This window comes from Amblyomma maculatum, chromosome 4 (genome assembly GCF_055883805.1).
Source record: "Amblyomma maculatum isolate TAMU_Amacu chromosome 4, ASM5588380v1, whole genome shotgun sequence".
NCBI lineage: Eukaryota > Metazoa > Arthropoda > Arachnida > Ixodida > Ixodidae > Amblyomma > Amblyomma maculatum.
The window spans coordinates 140806426-140815881 of record NC_139347.1 but is presented as its reverse complement, the minus strand read 5'-3'; positions in this window follow the sequence as shown (position 1 = coordinate 140815881).

Here is a 9456-nt window from a genome sequence, read left to right as displayed (position 1 = left end):
ATGGCCCAAGCTCGGTCAACAAGGTTGGGCCAAGGTCGATATTGGTTAGTGGCCTCTGAAAGGCCAGCCTGTAAGCCCTACAATGGCTCTATGTAGGCTCGACATCGGCAAGCAGATTGGCCAACCTTGCAAGCCAACCTTGCAATGTCCACCCTAGCAACACAAAATGCTACCTGAAAACTTCAAATATTCCGCAACGTTGCCAGCAAACCCCATACGTTCCTCGAGAAAGTTTGGTGACCTCCAGAACATTTCGCGCAGCTGAAACAGCAAGTTTTTAAGACAGCAGATTTCAGGGAGCAGATATTTGCCAGTGAACATAATTAACACAAGCATTTCCACGGCGACCAGGTTCATCATGTCTATCGTCCAAAAATCACTGCACCAAGGAAACATTACGAAACAGAGATACAACCGCGCTGCCACACACAAAACTAACGGCAAGTTTCAGCGAGCTTATACAAGGTGTTCAGGCTAAATTACCCAAGGGTTAAGTAGGGAAAACTTTAATGTAAGCCAGGGAAACAAGTTGCATAGAGCTCCCAAGTGTCTTGCCCACCAAAGCGAACGTTTTGTCTTGCTGTTAATTCGTTAGCAATTAAGGTAATTTTTTTTCAAATGTAAATATTTAATTTCGACAGTAAATGTGATTTGGAAAGTTGGAGAGCGCTTTCAGAAACATCCATTTCATTTACTTGCGATAAAGAAAGCCTCACGAGTATCTTTCTTCCGATTTCAAAAGAACGCCCGCGAAATGCAAAACCTATCACGTGACTGGCGCATTCGCGTGCCCCGATTGTGCTGCTGTCAGTCGTGGTTTGAATGAACGAAATCCGCTGTGGCCGCGGCTCCAGGGACGTTGCAGCGGTATGGCGATATATCGATCTGCACTTGGCCCATGTTTGGCTGCGAAGCATTGGGTGCTGAATAATGAACCCTACCATTTACTGAAATGTGGAAGGCTGGCTCAAAACACTTCGCCATAATCGGGAGCAGCTAATCACGGTCATACCTTGGACCATGTTCGGCTTCCGAGCGCTGGGTGCCGACTAATTCACAAACACTTGCGACAGTTGGCTGAAAGTCATTGGCCAGCTATTAACGAGTGTAATTGGCAGCCACCTAGAAGCCGCCAGGAGAGCAGACGGAGAGTACCGGCTGCCGAACTCTGCTCCAGTCGATTACCCACGGTCGGCCGTCGGCTAATTTCAACTGGGTGGGCATGTTGGAGTAGTATGATAGGATATTTTTATATCCACTCGCCCCCTTCCCCACAGTCGAGGGTAGCAAACCGGTTTCTTTTACCAGTTAACCTCCCTGCCTTTGCTCCTCCTCATCTTCCTTCTCTTCCTCTAACGACAGGAGGGAACAGTGCGCAATGGACGAGTACACAAGAAAAAGAATAACACACACAAGCAATGATTTACATCAATTCATTTCGAACCTCGGCCCGGCATATAGAACAAAGGCGGCAACATCGCGCATGCGCGGCAATCACAACTTTCAGGCGCTACAAAAGCTCTTTTTGGGTGAGAGAGATTGATGGCTTTGATACAAAATAATCACCTAATCGTGCTATCATCTCATTTTCAATTATTTCACATGTCGGTTTACATCTGTTTTTAAATATTACTGTGCAGTCTTGCTAGGCGAGGTGACACCTAGAAACTTGACATTCCATCTCCATCTACACTATCGCATCAGGCTTACAGTTTCTGCAGAACGTATCCCAGAAACGAGGTGGTGTTCAGGATGCACAATGCATAAAATGTAAGAATAAAGATGACAGTGTAGATGAAGTTGAAAAGTCGTTTCCACGTGTCATCTCAGCTAGCAAGACTGCACTGTAATATCCAAAAAAGAGATGTAAAGCTGTAAACTGACTCGCCAAATTATTGAACCCGAAATGGTAGGTCGCTCAGGGGATTTTTCGTATCAAATTCATCGATTTCTCTTAGCCAAAAGAAACTTTTGTACCCCTGCCAACACCTGGAATGTTCAGCTTTCCGCGCATGTGTGATGTTGGCCGTGTTTGTCCTATATATGCCGGGCCGAGGTTCGAAATAAATTGTCTTAAGTCAGCGCTCGTGTGTCTCTTCTTTCCTATTCTTGTGTCATCGTACATTGTGCGCTGTTCATTACTGTCACTGAACCAGCCATAATGCGACAGACACTAATGACGTTTGCATAGAGCAGGTAGATCCTTCATGTCTCTTTTCAAACCAGAGTGTATACAAGCATGCGCGTATGTTTGAGGACTACTCGAAGACCAACTGCCAACGCCGGCTTGCACGACCTCACAACCTCCCGTTCCGGATTATTCAAGAGGGGTAGAGCACTTTACATACCCCAGAAGAATTTATTATACAGCTGACTTAAGTGACGTATCTTCTGAAATCATCTGGCGCTTGTTGCCTCGGCTGCAACTTGCCTGTTTACCCATCACAACGTATATCGCCGGCGCCAAATTGGTAACGTATGACATGCACCTGTTTCTCACAGTAATAAAAGCCTTCACCGGTTTTCAAATGTTTTTCTCTGTGTCTAAATCATCTTTAAAAAAAATTGGTGCGCATTTGACGCATGTCGAGGAACTCGTATCGCTTACACTGCTTTCGGAGAGTAACCTTACAGAGAAGGAGCCCAACGTTGGCAAGCCGGCAGCCGCTGTGGAGAATTCTCTCTGTTGTCCACGGGGTAGAGGTTAAATTACACGTCAATTTTCTTCATCCTGCCAGGTGTTTCTTGCACGAAAGGCTTGCTAAGGCAACTTACCTAACCTGGCCTGGAGCAATACCTATTCACGTGAAAGGCACTGGTCAAACGGAATGGAAAGTGGATATCGCCTGACAAAAGCCTGCGAGTGACAGCCCTGTTCTATGCCTTATCCGCCAGCAGACCGACGGCGCCTGTCACGGCCCTGCCCACGTAGGCGATTACGACTCGGCGGACCGCCCTCAGCTTTAAAACTACCAGAGTTGGTCGGCTCCTCGTTTCCTTGAACTACGCTCGCCGGTATTGTTCAAGTCTTGATTCTGTGCCTTCGTCACCTCTTAACGCTGTTCGCGCTGACCGTGTGCGGAGGCGCCTGCTTCAGCTGGCAACCCGTCCGGCCTCACAACAAAGCCGCGCGGCGTGACAAACGCCTCCGGCGCAAAGTGGCCGTGTCAGTTAGGGAGGCTGATCGGTCGGTGGAAAACCCCTTCCGGACAGAAAGCCTGCGTAGAAGGCGTGGGTGGCTGCGGCACAAAGCCGCGGGCTTAGAATCGCGGGCCGCTTCATCGTGCGCGGCCGGGCGTATCCCTTTTAAACGAAGGGCCGAGCGACGATCGAGCTCGGCCAAGTTTCCTGCCTATCCGCGCTAATTACGTCCGCGATTCGAGCGCCAGGAGAGCAGCTCGGCCAACTCATTGCTCTCCCTCTCTCTCTATGCCAGAGCCCGGTAGACGGGTGGTGGCGAAAGAAAGGAGGGGATGGGGGCTCTTCCTCTCACCCTGGTTGCGCCGAGGTCGGGGCCGCCCTGGCGACGATGCTGGCGCCGTTTGACGCCGACACTTGGTTGCCGGCGCTCACTGCTTGCTGCGCCACGCTACGCCGCGGCCGCGCGGTGGAGCCAGGTCTGCGGAACCCGCAACAACCGCAGCACCGCCGATGGTGCCGGCTGGCTGGGTGCGCCGAGAATCACGGGGCGTTGAGACGCCGACTTGCCGGGCCACCATTTATCGCGTCATTTGTTTAACTGGCTTGGGCCGTAAAAGGTCAAAAGCACTTCGTTTTAGCGATTTGTGCGTTTGGTAAACTGATCCATCTTTATTGTATTTCATTTTTCTCATCTCTATTCTGTAGCCCATTCTCTCATGTGTTCTCTGCATTGTTTGTTGATATGCATCTTATATATATTTCACTGGTTGCATTGTTAATTAGGACAATTCCCTATGTTGCGAGCTACACATGGGAGACGAGACCTTGTCAGGCTACATGCCTTTTGCCTCGTCTTCCACTTTCACTTGAAAGAAAATAAACTGACCTGAACTGAACAGAATTTTTAGGCAGAACGAAAGCTTCGTGCAGTAGTAACATTGGCACAAAGTAAATGTACGCTTATTTCCAAGCGCCCCGAGTAACGATGGCAAACTTAACACATTGCTGACTGGATTTAGCATTCGATAGTGATGCCTTCGGAAGAATGCGTAAGGCATATCGAAGGCTACAGCGATACTCCTTAAATACCCAAACGTGAAATCAGAGCCGCAGCTACCCCAAAGATATTGGCCTATCTTGACTTCTGCTGTCTACCTCGACTAAAACGCTTACGTCCTACAATAAAGTAGGTTGCCGACTAAAGACCGATGCATGACGTCTGATCGTCAGACCAAGTCAATAAATTTATCGGAAGGAGAGTATACGTTAGCGGCCTGTTGTTGTTGCAGCTGTGCCAGCACCGGAAGGATCCCGAACGCAACTGACTACTGGAATGTTTTCCTACGGAGAAAGAATAACGCTAAACTTTGTATGGTTGTCTTAATAGCTATTTGGGCAGTGTACTTTATCACCGACGACGAACAGTGCATGTAGCTTATGGCTGCTCGGTATAAATTGAGTACACAGGTTTAACATGTTGCGGCTTCACAAAGGTATCGGTGAACACATATTGATGTTTCAAGGCACGCGCGGACTTCAGGGCGGCCTGGATATAGGAACAAATATTCATCATTTCCCGTTTTGCTTTCCTTTTTCCAGCCACACTTACATCCGTTTAACAAAACAAAAAAGGAGAGGACATAACGAAGGCGCTCCTTTGTTTCGCTTCACTTCGTGGTACGTTCTCCCCAGTGGCGCCTATAAATTCAAGAACGCCCCTAAACAAACTGATCTAATAGCAAGTCCTATTTTCCGGACCGTAAGGTTACCTTCCTTCTCTTCGTTGCGCAACCTACTCTTTGTCTCTCTCTCAACAATTCCGTGACGTCTTCGTAATCCATGCACCTATGCGACCTGCCTTTTTCCTTAATTATTTCTTCATTACCCTGCTTGAGGAAATCGAACACGTCGTGTGTCATCGACGCAGGTAATGTATGTTATGCGAGCCCCCTTAACTGACCGTTATCATGATAGCTACATGAGGTTTTATGGCGAAAAGCAACTATGGCCATGATGCGCGAAACACTAAGTTAGATGATTTGTTATGTTACTCATATTTCTTAAGAAATGTACAAACAAGGAAAAAATCGACGAATGCTTGTTCTCCTAAACGCAATGCGGGGTGAAGTGGAATGCGCGTTCATTGTAAAATACAGTATATCTTTTCCTAAGTTCGATAGGTCATGGGCATGAGATTATAATGTGATTAACTGTCAGATCATCGCCACACATTTCGCACATGGGTTTTTCGTTTTGTTAACAAGCTGTGGACGATGTGTGTGTATCCTATGCGTAGACCACATAAAATAACTTCGATAAAACGCTCTTGGAGTCTGCACGGCTTCCATTCCCATAAAAAGGGATTGTTTGCTTCATTTGCCCAAGCAGCTTGTCACCTAGCTCTTAGTTTGCTGCGTACAAATTTTATGCAATCCCTATGGGGTAAGCCACGATAGCTTCGGCCCTGTACGGATAGTTATCTCTTTTAATTTGCATTGCTCAGTATTTCTTCAACACCTGTGCTTTTTCCACTTGTAGATTCGCACTGGGTCACTTGAAGCACTCGTCTAATTTACGCTTTAGAAACTAACAGTGGAGAAGCGGCTCTATGTGAAGAAAGCGTCCTTCGGGTAGTGACATCTAGACATAGTTTTTATTCGTACAAAACTTGTTCTGCCGTTATTTTTTCTAATTTCTAACCGAATTTGCCCGGATAACTAAGCTATGCAGGCATCGTGTAGGTATAGCTCTGTACTGTTATGTGCGAGGTATTTTAAGCAAAGCCTGAGACGAGACTAGTTAGGAAAAGTGTCATAAATAGATGAAAGCTACATTATGTCTTGTACACATTTGCGCATAGCGCCATCTATATTCTCACATTCTTTCTTTAGCAGAGCCCTATTAACGACTCGGTAGTTTTGCTTGTGTGATGTTCACGACCTCCGATAATGGCATAAATTATGTCTCTTGAGTTCTTTCTTCCTGTGGACTTCTTTTCGTAAACAGAGCCCCGCATTTTCTGTATAGAAGCAACTTCACGTTGCTCGAGAATCTCAAAAGAAATGAGGATGGGAGAAACGTAAACAAACATTCTAGACACAACAAACAAGTACCTTTTACCTTTCCTCCCGTATGTCCAAACGCATTTGTCCCATTTTCCTCGATGCCGCATCCCGCCGCGAACGCCGTCTATTTCGACCGAAATGAGCGATGGCCTCGAGAGGGCCAGCAGAGCGAGGCACGCAAGGCCTGGCATGCGAACAGAAAAGAACGGGCGCGAAAGGAAGAGAATGGGGAGGGAATAGGGCGGAGAAGAAATAAAGAATGAATTGCGACGGAGGTAGCAAGCACCAGCGCATAACGAAAGGGCAAGGATTGAACCGAAAGTGGGGCGCGCCCTGAGGAGACAAGCACCACGCCTTCGGGCGTGCCTGCCCTCGCTGCCAGAAAGCAAAGGGCGCAGCTTTGGGAGAGGTTGAGAGAAGGGGAATTAGGGAAGCGCCGAGAGAAGGGAACGTAGGAGGAGGAAGAGTACGGTGAGGATGGGAACGAAGAGGCAGGGGAGAGGCAGAAGGACGGTGAGTGGGTGATGGCGGACGGCAAGGGAAAAGCACCTTGCGCAGCGCGTCCACAAAAGCTGCTGGGACGACGTGTAAGAGACACACGCAAAGGGTAAAAGGACCCATACTATACTGGCTGTCCTCCTGCCTTCAAAAGTGCGTATCTTTGTTGGAGTTAGAGGTGGTGATCGCAAATATTATTGCGCATCTGAAAAGTAGCTGGTAAACGACTGCAGTCAAGTGAGGAGAAGCCGATGCCTGTCCCACTTGGGATCAGTGCTCAAAGGTGTCAGCTGATGAAGAAAAGCGCTTGAGTGCGAACTGCATTGAAAGTGGGAGCCCTGTAGTGAACATCACCATAGGAAATGACCTAAGAACCGTGGCAGCATCGTAGTGAGTGAGGACCTCGAAGTTGATCTGGCCCCTAAAGGGGACCTTTGTTCAGGCAGGTCTGAGTCATAAGAGACACGTCCGCCGGGCTTAGAGTGTTTTCGAAAATACGCCATCGGCGTTCACGTGGCTCGGCTAAGTCGGAGAACGGGCCGTTAAAGCCAGAGGGTAAGTTGTGGAACACCTGTAGTTGTCTCTTTTTCACGTAGACGAGTACCAGTCAGCCGGAAGTGTTTACCTCTCCCCCCGACTACGTGGCAGTTTCTGAGAGACAACGCAATGGCCGTCCATTTCCAGTGCTGCGTAACAGCTTCTGCGCGATAGATTCCATCAGCATTTGGCTCTGCTGTAGAAGTAGACAAATGGCTGACAGCTGCGTGATGACGTCCCTAAAGGCTGATGTACCAGGCTTATTAGGGATGAAAAGGAACATATGGCTGTACAGACCAGAGGGAAAGACCGACAATCCGCACTCGCTGCGGCCGTCGGGGGCGCTCAGGCGCGCCTACCCTTGGCCCCGGGCCGGCCCAGATAGCGCACGCTTTATATTTAGTCGATTCTCCCCACCCATTTAGTGGCCGCCTTTCTGTAGCGCGGTGTCGTGCCGCCTGGGGCTGTCGAGCGGCGCGGAAACCCCCTGGTCGGAGCGGCCGGCACGCGAGGTCGCGATGCGGCGGCGCGTGGCGGCCTTCGTTGCTCGGCGGCTGGTGCTGCAGTTCGCATTCTTGCTCGCTCATCTCGCGTCCGACTGATCGAATAGCGACGACCTTGAAGGGAGCCCGCCAGCGTCTTATTCTGAAGGCCGTAGGATAAACAGAGATGAACGGTCAAGATGCCTGCGTTCGCGCCCACCCGACCGAAAGCGCAATGATAACGCACGCAGCATTTTACCATCTTTAAACCTCAGCCAGCACGCAGTGTGAGATGACGACCGCTTACCATCAAACCATTAAAGTGCCTGGAGTCATTCCGGGTGTATACAGTGTCTCCTCAAACGACTGACAAATATGGTACGTATATATATATATATATATATATATATATATATATATATATATATATATATATATATATATATATGTGTGTGTGTGTGTGTGTGTGTGTGTGTGTGTGTGTGTGTGTGTGTGTGTGTGTGTGTGTGTGTGTGTGTGTGTGTGTGTGTGTGTGTGTGTGTGTGTGTGTGTGTGTGTGTGTGTGTGTGTGTGTGTGTGTGTGTGTGTGTGTGTGTGTGTGTGTGTGTGTGTGTGTGTGTGTGTGTGTGTGTGTGTGTGTGTGTGTGTGTGTGTGTGTGTGTGTGTGTGTGTGTGTGTGTGTGTGTGTGTGTGTGTGTGTGTGTGTGTGTGTGTGTGTGTGTGTGTGTGTGTGTGTGTGTGTGTGTGTGTGTGTGTGTGTGTGTGTGTGTGTGTGTGTGTGTGTGTGTGTGTGTGTGTGTGTGTGTGTGTGTGTGTGTGTGTGTGTGTGTGTGTGTGTGTGTGTGTGTGTGTGTGTGTGTGTGTGTGTGTGTGTGTGTGTGTGTGTGTGTGTGTGTGTGTGTGTGTGTGTGTGTGTGTGTGTGTGTGTGTGTGTGTGTGTGTGTGTGTGTGTGTGTGTGTGTGTGTGTGTGTGTGTGTGTGTGTGTGTGTGTGTGTGTGTGTGTGTGTGTGTGTGTGTGTGTGTGTGTGTGTGTGTGTGTGTGTGTGTGTGTGTGTGTGTGTGTGTGTGTGTGTGTGTGTGTGTGTGTGTGTGTGTGTGTGTGTGTGTGTGTGTGTGTGTGTGTGTGTGTGTGTGTGTGTGTGTGTGTGTGTGTGTGTGTGTGTGTGTGTGTGTGTGTGTGTGTGTGTGTGTGTGTGTGTGTGTGTGTGTGTGTGAAGGAAAGAATCCAGCAGTCGGCGAGGCCAAGGAAAGATTGGGGATTGTACTGTCTTTTTTTTTTAATGTTTACTTCGGTAATCACATAAATTAGTAATGTAATCTATTTAGGGGAAAGATAAATAAACACAAAGTAGAAGGAAAAACAACGTGCCGATGGTGGGAACCGAACCCACGACTTCCAAATATCGCGTCCGGTGCTCTTCCAACTGAGTTACATCGGCCGCTGTCCCACCTGCTACTTTCTTGGGTGTTAATGTTGTCTGTATACGAATCTTGGGAGTGTTCACCAGCACCATATATATATATATATATATATATATATATATATATATATATATATATATATATATATATATATATATATATATATATATATATATATATATATATATAAATGGCATTCCCAATGATGCACCTCTAAAAGGGTATCTTTCTCTCTGCGCAGGTGCTAGTTAATGATGCCAACAGCTTTGCCATTGCTCTTCAGAACGTCCCGGTGAGATTGGGCTCATTT